Below are 20,787 nucleotides of genomic sequence, written 5' to 3'. Positions count from 1 at the left end.
CCACCTCTCACCCCGGCACTCTGCTGCCTGTCGCACACCCCACCTGCACCACTCTACCCTTTCCATTCCCCACAAACTCGCTGTCTGCTTCATGTTGACAAATAACAAGTGCAAACTTCTTAGGAACTTTAGAGATAAATGCGTAGCTATGTCTTGCACAGTACTGTAAGTACACAGAACAGTTCAACATAAGGCTGAGGAGTTCATGCAGTAGGGTGAGGTTTTCAGAGTTATGGACCATTGGGCTCTCTTCCACAGCATGTGGGATCTGTGCAAACAAGGAAGGTTAATTCCGAACTCACGAGGAACCAATATCCTTTGGTGCTATTCAAGAGAGTTTAAACCAGAGTGAGATGAAGATGGGACCCACAACAGCAGGGCAACAGCAGGTGAGAGCAAGAAAGCTGGAATGACAAATAAGGCTGAAAAGAAGGGCAGCAAGGTGTAGACCAATAAATGTGGTGTGACCTTTGGGCTGAAATGTGTTTATTTCAATGCTGGGAGTTTTATGGGCGAGTAAGGTAAACTTGGAACCTAGATTAGTACATAGAATTATGATCGCACACAAAATGCTGGAGGAACTCAGCAGGCCAGGCAGCATCTTTGAGAAAGGGTACAGTCAATGTTTTGGGCTGAGACTTCGACTGTACTCTTTTCCATAGATGCTTCCTAACCTGCTGAGTTCTTCCAGCATTTTGTGTATGTTGCAAGGACATCTAGCATCTGCTGATTTTCTCTTGTTTGTGATGGAATTATGATGTTGTTGCCATCAGCATAATGGCTGTATGAGGGACAGGACTGGCAGCTCAACATTTTTGGGCTTTGTTTTATAAGTGATAGAGTGTGGGGTAAAAGAGGTAGAAGGGTTACACTACCAACAAAAGAGAAGGTTACAGCAGTATTCTAGAGATGACAAACTGGACGGCTCATCAGGCGATTTTGGTGGAATTCAAAAATAAAGGTTCAGTTACAGGTTCCCAATAGGCATTTGGAGGTGAAGACATAGATATGTAGACAGCTTTTGGAAATGTGCAAGAGCAGCAGGGTTATAGTGGGATCTGTTACTTCCCCATATTGATTGGAATTCCCTTAATGCAAGAAGCATAGTTAAGGTGGCATTTCTCCAGCGCATCCAAGAGGAGTTCTGGAAGCAGCATGTGGAGAATTCAAGTGGGGGACAAAACATACTGTACCTAGTTTTGGGAAATGAGCCAGGCCAGGTGACAGACCTGATAGGCAAACTTGTGAGGAATAGTGACTATAACTCAATGTTTTGAGTTACATTAAAATCAAATCATGCGGGAAGGTACTAAATTGGCAGAAGGAAAACTGTGACAGGCTAAGTCAAGAGCTAAGGGATTGGGAGCAGTTGCTGTTAGACAAGTCCATGTCTGACATGTGGGAATTGTTTAGAAACCAGCTGATTAGAGCTCAGGAACCTTAGATGACCTGAAAAATCCTGTATTTTGTCAGGAACTAAGTAAAAGTATCCACAGAATGTAGGAGGCTAAAACAGACTGGGCACTTGTGGAATATAAAGATAGCTGGAAAGTACTCAAGCTTGTGATTAGAAAGACCAAAAGGGACCATGAAATGTTCCTGATTAGCAGGATCAGGGAAAATCCCAGGTCACTTTTTTTTAAAACAAAATGGGGATAAGTAAGGAGAGGGTAAGCCCACACAAGGATAAATCTGAGGTTGGAGTCAACAGTAGTGCTGAGGTACTAAGTAAGGATTTGGAGGATAGTGAAAGAAGAATGTGACATGCTAATGTGCTGAGACATTTTAGAAATTAAGGAAGAGGTTGTCCTGGATCTTCTGGAAAACATTAAAATGGATAAATCTCTGAAGTCAGATGACATGTATTATAGAATATTGAAAGAAACAAATGTGAAGATTGCTGGGACTTTGACAAAGATTTTCATGTCATCACTAGTTACAGGTGAGGTTCAGGCGGACTAGCAAATGTTATCTAGTTAAGTGTAGGCTAGTGAGCCTCTCACCAGTGGTAGGGAAACTATTGGAGGGTATGCTTAAGGGATAGGATTTCAAAGGTTCAAAGGTCCAAAGGTCCAATTTAATGTCAGAGAAATGTATACAATATGCATCCTGAAATGCTTTTTCTTCACAAAACATCCACAAAAACAGAGAAGTGCCTGTAAGAATGAACGACAGTTGAACATGAGAACCCCAAAGTCCCCCCCCCAGCTCCCCCCTCCTGTGAGTAAGCGGCAGCAAGTCAGAAATACCCCCTCATCCCCAGCAAAAAAGTGCACCTGCTACCTAGCACAAGCAGGAGCTAGGTGATAGCAAATACACAGACCTTGCAGTTACCCGAAAGACTATTGCATTTTATCCAGCATTCTACAAACCACAGGTTCTCTCTCTCCTTAATTTTCACAGCAAGCGGCAGACATAACAACAACCCGCTGGTTTACAATGTTAAAAAAAGTCTCTTTCGCCAGTTTTTACGAGCTCTGTGCCTGAAGATCACAAAGATCTTGGGTCTTCGGGCCGATAGCAAAGGATTTTCCTATCTTGCCAACGGCACGAGTCTCCTGCTGTGACACCGACTCTCGATCCGTCCTTCTCCAGAGCCTCGAAATCTTAGGGTTCCAAACACTAGGCCAACTCTCAGGCCGAACCCTTGGTGTGCCGAACAACAATGGCCAGTCCTGAAACTCTGAGAATGGGTCCCATTCCTCGAAGAACTGAAATCTACGTGTAACTCCAGGTCAGGGTCTTCAAAAGAACCCTGAAAGGGAAAATAAAGTTATTAAAGATGGGAATAGAGCTGTTTCCAATGATGCAAGCAAAGGAGTTGCCATTTAGTGTCATTTAAGTCCGCCTCCAACTTCCCAAGAAGGTTTATGTGCATCTAGCAGGATTGAGGGTAGAGCTGATAGAAGTTTTTTTTAAATTATCAGAGGGATAGATTGGATAGACAGTCAGAATCTTTATCCCAGGAAAGAAATGTCAAACACCAGAGGACATGCTTTTAAGATGGCGGTGGGGGAGAGGGTGAAGAGTGTAGGGGTGGTGGATGGGTTGGTGGAGAAGAGTTTAAAGGTGATGCAAGGGCCAAGTTTTATACACAGTGGCAGATGCCTGGAATAGATTACCATAAGCTCAGAATGAGGTTGAATATCACCAGTTTATGTTGTGCAAAAACATATTGAGGTAGTGATCATGGGTTCAATGTCCATTCAGAAATTTGATGGCAAAGGGAAAGGAGTTGTTCCTGAATTGCAAAGTGTTTGTCTTCAGACTCCTGTACCTCCTTCCTGATGGTATAATAGAAACATAGAAAATAGGTGCAGGAGTAGGCCATTCGGCTCTTCGAGCCTGCACCGCTATTCAGTATGATCATGGCTGATCATCCAACTCAGAACCCTGTACCTGCTTTCTCTCCATACTCCCTGATCCCTTTCGCCACAAGGGCCATATCTAACTTCATTGGCTATATTTTAAATATAGCCAATGAACTGGCCTCAACTGTTTCCTGTGGCAGAGAATTCCACAGATTTACCACCCTCTGTGTGAAGAAGTTTTTCCTCATTTCAGTCCTAAAAGGCTTCCCCTTTATCCTTAAACTGTGACCCCTCGTTCTGGACTTCCCCAACATTGGAAACAATCCTCCTACATCTAGCCTGTCCAATCCCTTTAGAATTTTATATGTTTCAATAAGATCCCCCCCTCAATCTTCTAAATTCCAGTGAGTATAAATCTAGTCTATCCAGTCTTTCTTCATATGAAAGTCCTGCCTTCCCAGGAAACAATCTGATTAACCTTCTTTGTACTCCCTCTATGGCAAGAATGTCTTTTCTCAGATTAGGGGACTAAAACTGCACACAATACTCTAGGTGCGATCTCACCAAGGCCTTGTACAACTGCAGTAGCACCTCCCTGCTCCTGTACTCAAATCCTTTTGCTATGAATGCCAACTTACCATTTGCCTTTTTCACCGCCTGCTGTACCTGCATGCCCACCTTCAATGACTGGTGTAGAATGATACCCAGGTCTCGTTGCACCTCCCCTTTTCCTAATTGGCCACCATTCAGATAATAATCTGTTTTCCTGTTCTTGCAACCAAAGTGGATAACCTCACATTTATCCACATTAAATTGCATCTGCCATGAATTCGCCCACTCACCTAACCTATCCAAGTCACCCTGCATAGGAAGAGAAGCAGGCATTCTGGTGGAGCTTGAGGATTTTAGATAGAAATGGAGGATATGTGAATGATATACAGAAGGGGGACATTTAGTATAAATTGACATCAAGAACAGCACAACATTGTGGGTCAAGTGGCCTATCCAGTGCTGCACTATTCTATGTCCTATATTTTCCACTTTTAACCTGGAATTTGAATATGGTGAATGGTTATGATAGACTGAAGTTAAATCAATAGAATGCTGATTATATTTGCAATGAAATGTGTCTCAACTTTCAATACAGAATTAGGATTCAATTAACAACTTGGAACCATCTTGCCAAAATGGGATGACTTGTGAGTTTAAATGTGAGTTGTATAATTGAGTTCCAAAGCAAAATTAATTAATTAAAATGTATCTAACTTTGGAACATTTAAAGTGTTTTGCTATTGCAAGGCTTTGTCATCTAGTATGTATGAGAGTAAAATTTAGAAGCTGGAATATCCTTGTCTATTTTCAGTAGAGGAGTCTGTCTCCTGGGACTTTTTATATATTTGTTTCAAAACACCCCATGGATATTTAGAATGAGAATTAGAATCAGGTTCAATATCACTGGCATATGTTGTGAAATGTGTTGTTGTCCATCAGCAGTACATTGCAATACATAATTAAAAAAATGGTGAGTTAAGTAAGTTAGGTTGTGACCTGCACGCTGGGCTCTGTGTCTGAGGACCTCGCAACATTCATTCAGGTGAATTGAGGCTGTGGCCTGCTCCGGCTGCTAAGGGCTTCATGTCTACAGATTCACTTTTCTTTTGAATGCTAATTGCTTACTTTTAATGCTTGCAGGATTTGGGTTTTTTTCTCTCTCTCTACACATTGAGTGTTTGACAGACTTTTTTTATGGGTTCTTTTGGATTTCTTTGTTTTATGACTGTGTCAAGAGTGTATAATGTATACATTGATAATAAATGTTCTTTGAACTGTGTATATATATATATATTTTTTTTTTAAATTAAATGGTGCAAAAAGAGAAAAAAATAGTAGTGAGGGAAAATAGTAGTAGATTCAACGTCCATTCAGAAACCTAATTGCAGAGCGGAAGAAGCTCTTCAGGCTTCTGTAGGTCCTGGGTGATGGGTGTCCTTTATGATGGATGCTGCCTTTTTGAGGCTGCGCTTCTTGTAGATATCTTGGATAATGAGGAGAATAGTGCCTATGATGGAGCTGACTGAGTTCACAACTTTCTGCAGCTGATCCACTGCAGTAGACCACACCCCACCCCACCCCACCATACCAGACAAAGATGCAGCCAGTTAGAATGCTCTCCACAGTACATCAGTAGAAGTTTCAGTGCCTTATGGGTAAATTTTAACCCAGGAGATGGTTGCAAGTAATAATTATTTCATTTGTATCAACCAAAATTTTACTTTGTTTGGTCTAGGTATACCAGGAATAAAGGCACTTTCTATCAATGGTAATGTTTGTTAGGATTATTGCCTTTATTGTCAAGATCAGTCCTTCAAAAACAGTTTTTGTGAAATGGGCTTTTATGCCGGTGCCCCAAAACACATTTTTTTTCTCCAGATCATGTAGCAGTTTGACAGTAATCCCTTCATCTTGCCTCTATACAACATACTCTGTGGTAATAGATGATAGGGAGGGCTCTGTTTCTAAGCATTTAACAAGTTTCCTCAGCCCTTTGACCTTCATTGCTCCCCAGTGCAAGTACAGCCTTGCCAATTAACATAAATATATGAGTTGAATTCCCATACAATCAAAATGTAGTTATGCCATGTAATATGTATTTAATTTTTTGTGAGGATAGTGAAGCACTTTGGCACTTCTGTGCACAGAAACAAGAATATGGGATAGGAAAACCAGGCTGGATTCCCCAATCGTTCACTGCTGCAAGGAAAATATTAATGTAAATTAAAATGAGAGAGCAGAGGAACAGAAGGTTCCCCAAATTGCAATCAAAAGCGTGGGCGGCAGTTCAAAGGTTGGATAATTGAGAAGTTCAACATATAAGATTGCAAAAGGATAAAGACTGTTGAATTATTGAAACCTCAATGGAATACCTTCCCTGTCATTTACTATCTTGTGTTTTGATGAAAATATATTGGCACTAATCTAATGCAGTGCATTTATATTTAGCTGTGTCCTCAGTCTGCTGTCAGTCAACCTCCAATCAGTGCCTATGTGTTGCTGGTATATTACTGTCATTTCACATACTAATCTCCAAAGTAAGTCTTTATCAAAATCCAAGTACATTTCATCCATTAGTTCTCCCTTATCTATTATAGCAGTTACATCTTGGGAAATAAAAGTCAGTAGGTTTGTCAAACATTCTTTTCCTTTCATAAATCAAGTTGACTTTGTCTAATGTCTTTGATATTTTCTAATGGTGTGCCGGAAGCGCTAAAGTCCCACCAGCTCTCTTCCCCCCTCTAGCAGGGTCATGTATCAAAAGCCATTAGAGTTTAGAAATGTTTCTGAATATGACATTCAGTAAGTTTAGGACTTGCAAGAGTTTAAACTAAAATGCTGATGAAAACTACAAACTGTGGGTCATAACTTATTTTGATCTGTATGCTTCTTCCAGATCATCCACGATGTAATATTTTTTCCTGATTCCCGAACAATACTTAAGGGCAGGAAAAGAAGCCCTTTTTTAGAGTTCAAAGTACATTTATTATCGAAGTATATATACTATATATACAAGCTTGAGATTTGTCATCTTACAGGCAGCTACAAAACAAAGAAACACAATAGAATCCTTTTTTTAAAAAAAACAAACACACAATGGCAAAAAAAATTGTGCAAACAATACAAACCAAACAAATAACACTCAGAACCAAAGTTCATGAAAGTGATATCACAAATATGAAGATAATTCATCGCTGCAGCTGGTCCAGGAGCCCTTTAGTTACAGGCCACAGCCTCAGTTCAGTGCAGAGGTGAGTAAACCTCACAGAGCAGTGCATGCCAAGTGCTGGAGGAACTCAGCAGATTAAATAGCATCTTTGGAAATGAAAAGATAATCAACATTTTGGGTCAAGACCCTCCTTCAGGACTCAGCGAGATGTGCACCGGCCCATTCCCCGCCTCCAGCCCTGACACCGCAGCCTTTTTAATCTGACATGGCACTTAAATTGGCCAGACATTGGCTCATTCCTCACTCTTGGGCCTGGGCTCTACTGCTTCGATTCACCCAAGTCCACTCCAGCAATGGCCAAACATCAGCTCATTCCTTGCTCTCGAGAAGAGTCCTGGTAGCTATTTCTACTGGAATATGAAGTACACACACACACTTGGAGTATTCTTTTAGGATTGGTTGCACCTATTATGATATGGGTGTAGGTAACTGACCATCACTCTAAATTGGAAGCCTCAGAGATAATTAGTGAACTATAGTTCATAAAGTCCTATGTTAACTATTACTTTGGTTTGAGTTTTAAGAAGAGCATTTTCATCAGTGTGCAGGCTAAGTGGTTACAGATGGTGTGGGTGGCCTTTCTGCTGTCTTTGATGTAATTAGTGTGAATAATTGCAAATGCTACCCTTGAAGAGCTCTATTAAGCGGGTTTAAATTGACTGTAAAAAGATTCAAACTAGAAATATGCTGCAGAATAGAATTGAACACGAGATATTTTAAATAACAAAACTGAGCGTGAAGAAGCTCCTCGTCACCTCATTGGAACTCAAATTAGTGAAATAATGTTAGTCATTTAATGTCTAAAGAAGAATTTTCTGAGATCCCTGACCAACTTAATTGTGAGATCTTAATGGCTGATGAGCAGTTTTCACGGTAAAATGCTTGAATGCTTTCAATTGGCTCAACAAAATAAATGTGGTTGAAGCATACATTATATTGGCTGGTGGATATCCCAAGAAATCCGAATTAATTCTAAGCACGCACAGCTTTCTCATGGCTTCATGTCTGCACATCAGCTTTGTTTTTACAGGGCCTGATGTAAGAAATAGGTGATAGTCAATCAAATACTTGGAAATTTAGAATTTTTAGAAGCCTTGCTGGAAGTGAAAAAAAAGTTATCTGTCATAAAGGGGTGTTGTAAGTCATTGCAATTGAAAGGATAACTTACTGACCTAAATACCAGGATTAATGTTGTTTCATTGTTCAACACAGGATGTATTACAGTATTACTGTGCCTATTTTTCTTCATCTCCCCTGGGAAGTATTTGGGAAATTTTGTTAGCAAAACTTCCATTTTGACTTTGTATGTCTGAGTAGGCAGCCTTTCATTTAAAGGCTTCCTGAGAGCTGTAGTTGGTCCAATGAAAGCTGGGAAATACAGTGGATCACACACAAAATGCTGGAAGAACTCAGCAGTTCAGGCAACATCTAAGAAAAGAGTATAGTCGATGCTTCAGGCCAAAACTCTTCGGCAGGATTTCGACCCAAAACATCAACTATACTCTTTTCCTAGATGCAGCCTGGCCTGCTGAGTTCCTCCAGCATTTTGTGTGCGTTGCTCGGATTTTCTCTTGTTTGCAGATTTTCTCTTGTTTGGGAAATACAGTGGATTCTGCTCAGTTGGGCTATCAGTTAATCATCGTAACTGATTACTTGGGACAACTGTTAAAGAACAAAAGCGAATTGAGAAAATAGCTGGGATTTGCTTCGTTTATTTGGGACATTATGCCATGTAATTGGGACAGGAGACTATTACCAAATAGTTTCTCATGTGCATTTACATGGCCATTGGACACAACACTGAGCAAACAGGTTTTAAATAGCATCAGTTGTGTGTGTTTGTGTTCAAAATGCAGCATTTTTTTTTGTCACTGATAGTAAGAAATAAGCAGTGAAACAATTCAGAGCTATTTTTGCTCACTGCAGTTTCAAGCATTTGGTATTAGAAATGGCAAATATGACTGTGAATGGAAATGAAATGATTTTCACTATTTTATCAATTTAGAAACTACGAAGATTTGAAGAATGTAATGATTGGAAAGCATCGTATGAAGGCAGTCCATTATCTGCCCTAGGAATATGTTTTGATTTTATTCATTTACAGTCAAGAGAATGTGATGTGAATGAATTCCTCCATTGATAGCTATTAGAAACTAATACAGTTCTATAGTACAGTCAGCCCACCTTATCTGTGGGTTCCGCATGCGCGGATTCAACCAACCGTGGATCGGGCAAACCCGTAGGTTCTCTCTCCAGTACTCACTGTTTGAGCATGTACAGACTTTTTCTTCTTGTCATTATTCCCTAAACAATACAGAATAACAACAATCAGAATCTACTGTATATACTTCTTTTGATACAGAGTACCACCTTAGTTGTTTTGCTCCTCATTAGTTTAAGATGTGGATATATCATGATGATCAAAATGTAGGGTGGCATGGTAGGGCAGTGATTAGCACAATGCTTTACATTACCAGCAACCGGGGTTCAATTCCCACAACTACTTGTAAGAAATTTGTATGTTCTCTCCATGACTGCGTGGATTTCCTCCGGGTGCTCCGGTTTCCTCCCACAATCCAAAGACGTACCAGTTGGTAGGTTAGTTGGTCATTGCAAATTGTCCTGTGATTAGAGTAGAGTTAAACCCAGGGATTGCTGAGCTGCACACTGGAAGGGCCAAAAGGGCCTTTTTTGCACTTTATCTCAAAAAATAAATATAATCAAGAAATATTTTCAGTGGAATATTTATAAGTAACCTGGTAGGTTCTAAAAATATTGAAGGAAAGTGCACATCTGAAAAATTATTGTAATCATTCAGATAGTGTTTTTCATATTATTTCATAGCTGATTAAGATGTAATTCAGGAGTGATGGTCAGAATTGGATTTCATATCACCGGCATATGTCAAGAAATTTGTTAACTTAGCGGCAGCAGTACATTGCAATACATGTTAATGTAGAAAAATGAGTAAGTCAAGTATAGTAAATATAGAAATGTGTATTAAATAATATACAATAGTGCAAAAACAGAAATAATATATTATTTTAAAAGTGAGGTAGAGTTCATGCATTCAATGTCAATTTAGAAATCGGATGTCAATGTGGAAGAAGCTCTTCCTGAATCGCTGAGTGGGTGCCTTCCTGATGGTAACAATGAGCATAGGGCATGTCCTGGGTAATGGGGATCCTTAATAGACACCACCTTTCTGAGGTACTGCTCCTTGAGGATGTCATGGATGCTGCAAAGGCTAGTACCCAAGATGGAGCTGACTAATTTTACCACTTTCTGCAGCTTTTTTCAGTCTTGTACAGTGGTTCCCCCCCGCACCCCCATACCAGCTAGTGATGCATCCAGTCAGAATGCTCTCCTCAGTACAAATTTTCAAGTGTTTTAGGTGATAAACCAAATCTCCTAAAACTCCTGATGAAATATAGCCACTGTCTTGCCTCCTTTATAGCTGCATCAATATCTTGGGACCCAGAAACTTGAAATTGCTCACTTCCACTTCTGATCTCTCTGAGGATTGGTTCATGTGCCTTCATCATACCCTTCCTGAAGTCCACAATCAGCTCTTTGGTCTTACTGACGTTGAGTGCAAGGTAGTTGCTGTGACACCACTCATCATTAGATTATATTAGCTGGTATAATCTGCTTTTGTACACCTTCTTGTGACCATCTGAGACTCTGCCAACAATGACTGTATCATCAGCAAATTTATAGATGATATTTGAGCTATACCTAGCCACACAGTAATGGGTATAGCGAGAGTAGAGCGGTGGATTAAGCACACATCCCTGAGGTACGTCAGTGTTGATTGTCTGTGAGAAAGATATTATTACCAATCCACACAGACTTTGGTCTTGTGGTTAGGAAGTCGAGGATTCAATTGCAGAGGGAGATGCAACCAACAGCATTTTGACATGGGTGTTTGTAAAGTCCAGGTAATCTAAGGCTGTATGAAGAGCCATTGAGATTGTATTTGCCATAGACCTATTGTGGTGATAGGCAAATTCCAGTGGGTCCAGGTTCTTGCTGAAGCAGAATTTGATTTTAGCCATAACCAACCTCTCAAAGCATTTCATTGCCGTAGATGTGAGTGCTACTGGAAGATTCGGGCATTAAGTCATGAAGGCAGCTCGCACTACTCTTCTTGGGCACTGGTATAATTGTTGCCCTTTTGAAGCGGGTGGGAACTTCCGACAGTACCAGTGAGAGGTTAAAAATGTCTTTGAATACTCCCAGCAGTTGGTTGGCACAAGTTTTCAGAGCCTTACCAAATATTCCATTAGGGCTTGCTCCCTTGCCATGGTTCACCTTCCTGAAAGACAGCCTGACATTGGCCTCTGAGTTGGAGATCACAGGGCTACCGGGTGCAGCAGGGATCTTCACAGGTTTAGTTATATTCTCCCTTTCAAATCAGGCATAGATGGTGTTGAACTTATCTGGTGATGAAGCATCGCTGCCATTCATGCTATTGGGTTTTGCTTTGTAGGAAGTAAAGTCCTGCAAACCGTGCTAGAGTTGATGTGCATCTGATGTCACCTCCAACCTTGCATGGAATTGTTTCTTTGCTCTTGAAATAGCCCTCTGCAAGTTTTCATAAGCACACACTCATCCAAACAGGTTTTAATGAAGTTGGTAACAACTGTGGCATACTCATCCAGATTCTAAGATGAATTGCTGAATACTGTCCAGTCCACCAATTCAAAGCAGTCCTGTGCTTCCCTTGTCGTTTCCTTCTTGGTCCTCACTAATGATGCTGCAGACTTCAGTCCCTGCCTATACTCAGAGAGTAGAAGTATAGCTAAGTGATCAGACTTTCCAAAGTGTGGGCATGGAATAGCACGGTAGGCATTCTCAATGATGGTGTAACAGTGGGTCAGTGTGTTGTTTCCTCTGGTACTAGAAGTGATTTGTTGATGGTAATTATTTAGTGACTTTTTCAAGCTGGCCTGGTTAAGATCCACCAAAATGCTGGTGAAGGTGTCAGGGTGTGCTGTTTCATGCATGTTGTTCACATTGCTCAGATCATCTAGATTCTGTTTGACATTGGCCTGAAGTGGAATGTACACCACTACCAAAATGATCACTGACATCTCCTGCGGCAAGTAAAATGTCTGACACCTAATTGAAAGTTATTCCAGGTCTGGTGAGCAAAATTGGGACATCACTGACACATTTTTGCACCAAGAGGAGTTGATCATGAGGCATACACCTCCACCCCTGCTTTTGAGAGACTCGACAGTCATATCCTGATGGTGTATAGTGAACCTGTCAATCTAAATCGCTGCATCCAGTACGGACGGGGATAAGCAGGATTCCGTGAAGCAGAGGATGCAAGCAGTCCTAATGTCTCTTTGATACAGCGCCCTAGCTCTGAGATCTTCGATTTCATTTACTGGCTATACATTTTCCAGCAATATAGTCTGTATTGGGAGTCAAAAACCCTGTTTTTTTTTAACTAAACTTGTAGCCCTTAGTGTCAGCCACGTTTCTGACAAGTACAACCACAATTGGCATAATTTCCATTGGTTTTATGCAGCGATAGATTATTTAATCACATTAAAACATCTTTAACTGTACAGACCTTGGATGCAGTTGTGATTCTCTGGAAAAAATTGATTTATTTCTGTTACAGACTATAAAGTTTCAACATCAAACTTAATTTTTACCTTAGTAATAAAAAACATGATGGCTAAGAAGTGTAGCTCTTTACCTTGAACCAGTTTCTTCAAAGCAAAAAAATTCAGTTTTCAAAACCACTGTTACTTTGCGAAGACCCAGAAAGTGTTTGGGTGCATTTTAGCCTTGTTAGGCTGGATTGATTAGATAATTCTGTGCAATTTTCCACAGTGCAAAAAGTGCGCGTATTTAAGTGCTGATTTTTCCCTCCCCGAAATTAGCTAGATTTTCAGAGAATTAAGCATGCAAAGAGCTAATGCAATGTCATTTCTGTGGTTAAACTATTCATGCTTGTTTCCTCTGTGAAATTAGGATTGATTGCCTGAAGTTCTTTCAGAGTGATGCAGTAGATACTTCCACTGGTTCCAAATTGGAAATGAGCAGGATATTATTTCAGCACTTCATGATGCACATATTGTGATAATTTCATAGTTGAGTGCAGCCCAGTACAAACAGCTCTTCAGTTTCTATTTCTTGGCCTAATATAAAATGAATATTTTGTATTACTTTCATTAATATCATTTCCAGGGCTGAAATAAAAACAGAAATTGTGGAAAATAGTCAGCAGTTTGGCTCGCATTCATAGAGAACAAAACAGTTAATGCTTTGGGTCATTGACTTTTCATTGGAATTGGGAAGAGAAATAAATGAGATTCAAAATGCATGGTAAGCAGAAAGGGAGGAGAAATGGATCCACGATGAAGTGAAAAACAGCATAGGTTAAGGCTACGTCCACACTAGACCAGATAATTTTGAAAACGCCGATTTTGCGTAAAAACTATAGGCGTTTACACCAAACGTTTTTGAAAATACCTCCGTCCACATTAAAACAGGTATTTGGGCGAATCTCCTCCTACTGGGCATGCACAGGACACATTTACCAAAAATAAGCGACATGTTTGGTGTCAAATCTCGCCGTGAAAGACTTGGTGTGCATTTGTCCAGTTACAGACTAGAAAAATTTATTTGCCAAATGACGGACAGATGTAGGCTCTTGCGCAGGAGGACTTAGAACTAAAAAAAAAACAAATACTGGAGCGTATGGAGGCAACTGACAGGGAGTTCACGGACAGTATGATCCGGCTGACGACGAACATTGAAAAACTGACTAACTCTGTTGCATTAATAAAGCCCCTTATTAAATGTATAAAACATGTCTGCATTAGTGTTATCTTGTATTTCCATACAATGTTACATTAGGCTGTTACACATCTATTGTCAGAGAAGTACTTGCATAAATAGGTAAACCATCTCCATACAAGCAAGAATAGAAAACAGGTCAAAGTGCGTATACTTATTTATTCAGTAAGTTATGGGTCAAAGTATTTGGTGAGTACATTTCTAACTCTTCTGGCTTCAGTCCTGTTGCCATCTGTTTTGAGATTGTTAGGTTGCGTTCAAGAAAACAATGAAATGGCGCGTTACCATCACCATCTCTTCTGGCATGTCATGACAGTGTTTTTAGATTTCTCCGGTTACCCCGTGCACACTGCTCTGCCCAATCCGGCGTTTTCAAATATATACACACTGGAGGGCTTTTTAGAAAAGCTCTGTTTTCGGGGGAGGAAAATGCGGTTTCAGTGTGGACAGAGGGTCTAAACAAAGAGAAAAAGCTTCAGTTACGGATTTATCCGGTCTAGTGTGGACGTAACCTAAATGACAGAAGTACTGAGTCCAAAGTGAAATAAGGTTGTATTAAGAAACAAAGTAGACTGAAAGAGGTGTAAATTCTAAATAATTATCTAAAGCAGGGGTTCCCAATCTTTTTTTATGCTATGCACCTCTGCCATTAACCAAGGGTCTATGGATTCCAGGTTGGGAACTCCTCATCTAAAGTAACCTGAGAAATGTAGAATATTTCCTGTAAATCAGAAATTACAATGCTGAAAAGTTTGACTTGCCTGAAATTAATGAACTTCTTGCATCTGCTGTTCCTGTACCTTGCATTCAGCTCCATTGGTGCAAGCTGGGAGGCAGAGGCATCAGAGGTGGAGACTTAAAAGTGACAGCTGATTGTTCCTTGGCATCTGAGTTGCAGCTGAATGGTCACCTGGTCTGAATTTGGTCCTCTATTCTAGAGTCCATATCATAAGCATTATCTGTAATGCAAGAAGCTGAAAGAAATTCAAGTAAATCGCCTGTTGGTGTGCTTAAGTATGTGGGGAGGGAAGGTGAGTGATCAACTAATCACTGGGGGGGAGAGGTGGGGGGGGGAAGCTACAAAGAATAGTTCATTGAATGTAAAAGCAGACAACCAGGGTTCAATTCCACTGCTTTACAGACACCAGTGGAATTGACCTCTGGTTACTAATGCTGTAATAGTGTTATGTGAACCACTATGCTAGACCACTGACCAGGCCTGTTCAGTTTTCCCCACTGTACTCTTCACACCAGCTCTTCCCATTCCCAGAACAAGGGAATTCTGTCCAGCACCAGTAGGTAACTCAGGTACAATTCCACTGCTGTATATATGAAGTTTGTATGTTCTACCCACATGTGTGTGGGTTCTCTTTGGGTGCTGTAGTTTCTTCCCACATTCTGAAGATGTACAGGTTAGTAGGTTAATTGGTTACATGGATATAATTGGGTGATGGAGACTTATTGTGGTAGAAAGGCCTGTTACTCATCATTTTTATCTCTAAATGAAAAAACTCTGCTAGAATGGAATTCATGGTTAAAGCAAAAATAAGGGTTTATAGAACAGTTGAATGAAAATTGATACCGTCAAAGTCCTGATGAAGGATCTCAGCCTGAAATGCTGACTGTTTACTCTTTTCCACAGTTACTGCCTAGTCTGGTGAGTTCCTCCAGCATTTTGTGTGTGTTGCTGTCAAAGGAGATGTGATTTCCTAGCATGAAATATTCAGCTATCATGGATTACTCTGTGATAATTCACCTAGATTAAAATAATGTCCAATTGTTATTTTCTCCAAAATTCAATCCATATACTGGACATCACATTTGCTAATTTACTCTATTTTAAAAATTAAGAGGGGGATGTCGCGTGATGACGTAGGGTCGAGGCGTTGGGATTCCAGCTTCCTCGCAAAAAGTAATGAAATAGGGTTTAAATGAAGAAGAGTTAACAAATATCTATTAGAAACTACTTATAAGCAACTCAGGATTATCTTTTGATATGGCTCCTAAACTGAAACAGAAGAAAGTTACTACTTCGAAGACTGCACAAATCGGCGGGGAAAAAGGCCTAGCCGTCTTGGCGAAGCCTCGGACTCAAGTTGGATCTTCTCCCGACGAAGTGCATGGGACTTCTGATGATGCGGGAAAAGAAGTTGCAGCAACGTCGCGCGGTCTCTAAGAAGAAATGGCAAGAACAAACCATGCGCGAAAGTATGCATGAACAGATGTTAACAAAACTACAAGCTTCAACTACGGGTGGAAGTGAAATTGAAAGTGAGTCGGAAGTTGAAACAGACTCTTTGGGAAATCCAGAAGAAGAAGAAGAAAAGAAGGAAGAGATTAAAGGAGACATAAAAGATATCCTGATATATATATAATGAATGAATTAAAAGTTATAAGAACAGATATGGCGAATGAATTTAAAGCTATAAGAACAGATATAAGAAGCATACAGAATACACTTGATAATGTGGTGGAAGAACAAAAGAAGATGGATAATAAAGTTAAAGAAATGGAAGTAAAAATAGAAGAAAACATGGAAAGAATAAATAAGAAAGAATACGATAATCTTGCCTGGACAACAGAAAGAAAACGGATAATGAAAAAAATGGATGCACTTGAGAACTCTAGTAGACGAAATAATATTAAAATTGTTGATCTTATGGAAGGTACAGAGGGAGAAAATCCAATAAAATTCTTTCAAGAATGGATTCCGAAAATTTTGGAAATGAAAGAAGGAAGCCAAGTAATTGAAATTGAAAGAGCACACGGAGCTTTAAGACCATGACCTCAACAAGATCAAAATCCAAGATCAATTTTGATGAAATGTTTAAGGTACCAAGATAAAGAAATGATCTTGAAGGCAGCAACTCAAGGTGCTAAAAAGAGAAATGGGCCATTGATAGTAGAAGGGAAAAGAGTTTTTTTTTATCCAGATATAAGCTACGATCTGTTGAAGAGGCGAAGGAATTTAATCCAGTGAAAAAATCTTTATGGGAAAAGGGCTATAAATTTTTATTGAGCTACCCAGCAAAAATTGATAATTTTCCTGGATAATGGAGAAAGAGGATTCTTCGTTGACTACCGGAAAGCGGAGGAATTTGTACAAGAATTACCTGATGTCCATGAAGAGGACTAAAGAATTATAGAAATGAAATGGACTAATGATGAAGACTGAAACAAGGTTGGACCTGATGGACATTTATAAGAAAAAAACAGTCGAGGAGTATTAATGGAGAGTAGAGACATTAATTGTTATTTTTTTTTCTTTTCTTTATTAATATATTTTCTTTTTTTTTGCGGGGGAGCTGGAGGAGCTCCTGATCAATAGCTGCGAGTTTCATGTGTACAATCATGGCGATTGCCATGACCCGTAAAATTGGGGGGGGGGGGGTAATGTTGTGTTCTTTTTATTCGCAACATTAGTGGAGGGGTATTTTGTTTTTTTTCTTATATATTAGTTATCTTTTTTCTATTTTTCTTCTTTGCCTGGATGATTGGGGAGAGACTCATAGCAACATGGAGAATTTTAAAGAATTCCCAAGGTACTATGAATGATTAATTTACTTAATTTTTTAAGTTTTAATGTTAATGGAATTAATGGACCTGTGAAAAGAAAAAGAGTTTTAACATATATTAAGAAAATGAAAGGAGATACAGCTTTTGTACAAGAAACACATTTAACAGAAACAGAACATAAGAAATTAAAGAGAGATTGGGTTGGAAATGTCATTGCAGCTTCATTTAATTCAAAATCGAGAGGAGTTGCAATTCTGGTTAATAAATCTTTACCAATTAAAATACAAAATGTAATAATTGATTCTGGGGGGAGATATGTGATTATACATCGTCAAATTTTTTCAGAATTATGGACTTTTATGAACATTTATGTACCAAATGAAAATGATGCAAAATTTATACAAGGTTTTTTTGAACTTGGCTGATGCACATGATAAAATATTAATAGGTGGAGATATTAATTTTTGTTTAGATCCAGTTCTGGATAGATCAACTAAAGGTGCTATAAAATCAAAAGTAACAAAACTAACTTTATCATTAATGAAAGATTTAAATCTGATTGATATATGGAGAAAAATTAATCCAAGAGAAAGAGATTACTCATTTTATTCAAACAGACATAAAACTTACTCAAGGATTGATTTTTTTTATTATCAAAAAATATTCAAGATAGAGTGAAAAGTGTGGAATATAAAGCAAGAATATTGTCAGATCATTCCCCCTTGATAATGACAATAATAATGATGGATAAGGAGGAATTGATTTATAGATGATTTAATTCAACTCTATTAAAACGTCAAGATTTTTGTGATTTTATGAAAAAACAAATTCAATTTTTTTTGGATACAAATCTACATTCAGTTGAGGATAAAATTGTATTATGGGAAGCGATGAAAGCATATTTAAGGGGTCAGATTATAAGTTATGCATCTAAAATTAAAAAGGAATATGCAGCAGAAATAGATCAATTGGAAAAAGGTATCATAAAGTTAGAAAAAGAATCTCAAAGATATATGACAGAAGAAAAACGAAGACAACTTGTTAATAAAAAAACTACAATATAATACACTCCAGACATATCGTACAGAAAAAGTAATTATGAGAACTAAACAGAAATATTATGAATTAGGTGAAAGATCGCATAAAATTCTTGCTTGGCAGTTGAAAACAGAACAGGTTTCTAAAACAATAAATGCAATTAGAACAAGTGTAAATAAGGTTACTTATAAGTCTTTAGAAATTAATGAAACTTTCAAAAATTTTTATACTGACCTATATCAGTCAGAATCACAAAATAAGACTGCTGAGATAGATAATTTTTTATCACAAATAACCCTTCCAAAATTAAATTTGGAAGAACAGAAAGGATTAGATATGCCCTTTACATGAAAAGAGGTTGAAGAAGCTTTAGGATCACTTCAGAGTAATAAATCCCCAGGAGAAGATGGTTTTCCTCCTGAGTTTTATAAAAAAATTTAAAGATTTATTAATTCCTCCTTTTTTGGAATTAATATACCAAGTGGAAAGAATGCATAAACTTCCGCAATCTTTTTTAACAGTGATCATAACTGTATTGCCAAAAAAAGATAGAGACCCTTTAAAACCAACATCATACAGGCCTATTTCTTTGTTGAATACAGAATATAAAATACTAGCAAACATTTTATCTACTAGAATATCTAAATATTTACCAAAATTAATACATATGGATCAGACAGGTTTTATTAAAAATAGACAATCAATGGATAATATAACTCGGTTACTTAGTATTATTCATCTGGCATAAAAAAGAGAGGAAATGAGTGTGGCAGTTGCTTTAGATGCAGAAAAAGCATTTGATAGATTGGAATGGGATTTTTTATTTAAGGTATTGGAAAAGTATGAGTTAGGAAAATCTTTCATGCAATGGATTAAAACTTTAAATACTAATCCTCAAGCTAAAGTAGTTACAAATGATCAGATTTCAACACCATTTTGCTTAACGAGGTCAACTAGACAAGGCTGCCCATTATCACCTGCTTTATTTGTATTGGCAATAGAACCATTAGCAGAATTAATTAGAACAGATTCAGATATTGGGGGCTTTCGAGTTAATCAAGAAGAATATAAGATTAATTTATTTGCTGATGATGTTTTGATTTATTTAACAAACCCATTGCAATCATTGCAAAGATTATCTTTTAGATTGGAAGAATATGGGAAAGTATCAGGCTATAAAGTAAATTGGGATAAAAGTTAAATTTTACCCCTCACCAAAGGAAATTACAATCAATGTCGATTAGCAACTCAATTTAGATGGTCAATGAATGGGATAGAATATCTAGGTATTAGAGTTGATAATGATGTAAAAAATTTATGTAAACAAAATTATTTGCCATTATTAAAAAAAAATAAAAGAGGATCTTGATAAATGGATGATGTTACCAATAACATTAATAGGTAGAGATAACGCTGTAAAAATGAATATATTTCCTAGATTGCAATATTTATTTCAGAATTTACCAATACAATTACCTCAGAAGTTTTTTCAAGAACTGAATAAATATGTAAGGAAATTTCTTTGGAAAGGTAAGATGTCAAGAATATCATTGGAAAAATTGACATGTAAATTTGATCTAGGAGGGTTACAACTTCCAAATTTTAAGAATTATTATAAACCAAATCAACTTAGATTTATTGCGTCTTTTTTTGATGAAGAAAAATTGGCATGGATTAAAATAGAATTGGATAAGATAGGAGAAAATATACCAGAAGATTTTATATATAAATGGGAATCCAAATGGATATGGGAAGAAAAAGAATCTCCTGTATTAAGACACTTGATTGATTTATGGAATAAGGTAAATATGGACGATGAGATAAATCTTTATTAGCAAAAAGAGCTTTAATTCAAAATAGGCTTATTCCTTTTACAATGGACAATAAACTTTTATATAATTGGTTCCAAAAGGGGATTAAATATATAGGTGATTGTTTCGAAGGAGGTATATTGATGTTGTTTGATCAATTAAGAAATAAATATAAAATATCAAATAACACTCTTTTCTGTTATTTTCAATTAAGAGCCTATTTACGAGAAAAGCTGGGACAAACAATGTTGATGCCAAAACCTAGTGAAATAGAAATATTGATTCAGAAAGGAAGTGTTAAAAAATTTACATGTTGTATGTATAATTTGATTCAAAAGCAAATAATTAAATTATTAAATTAATAAAGACAAAAATGGGAATCTGATTTGAATGTTAAAATTGATGGGAAAAACTGGTCAAGATTATGTGTTGATAGTATGAGAAATACAATTAATGTTCGATTAGATTAATACAATATAATTTTTTACATCAATTATATATAACACCA

General features: G+C 37.9%; 1 protein-coding gene across 2 annotated transcripts in view; it reads left to right on the top strand.

The window, feature by feature from the left end:
• Nucleotides 1-20,787, top strand: part of sec23ip (SEC23 interacting protein) — a 142,216-nt gene that overhangs the window by 99,768 nt on the left and 21,661 nt on the right. The window lies entirely within an intron of this gene.

Source organism: Hypanus sabinus, chromosome 22 (assembly GCF_030144855.1).
Source record: "Hypanus sabinus isolate sHypSab1 chromosome 22, sHypSab1.hap1, whole genome shotgun sequence".
In the NCBI taxonomy this organism is placed as follows: Eukaryota; Metazoa; Chordata; class Chondrichthyes; order Myliobatiformes; family Dasyatidae; genus Hypanus; species Hypanus sabinus.
This window is presented reverse-complemented; position numbering and strand designations above follow the sequence as displayed.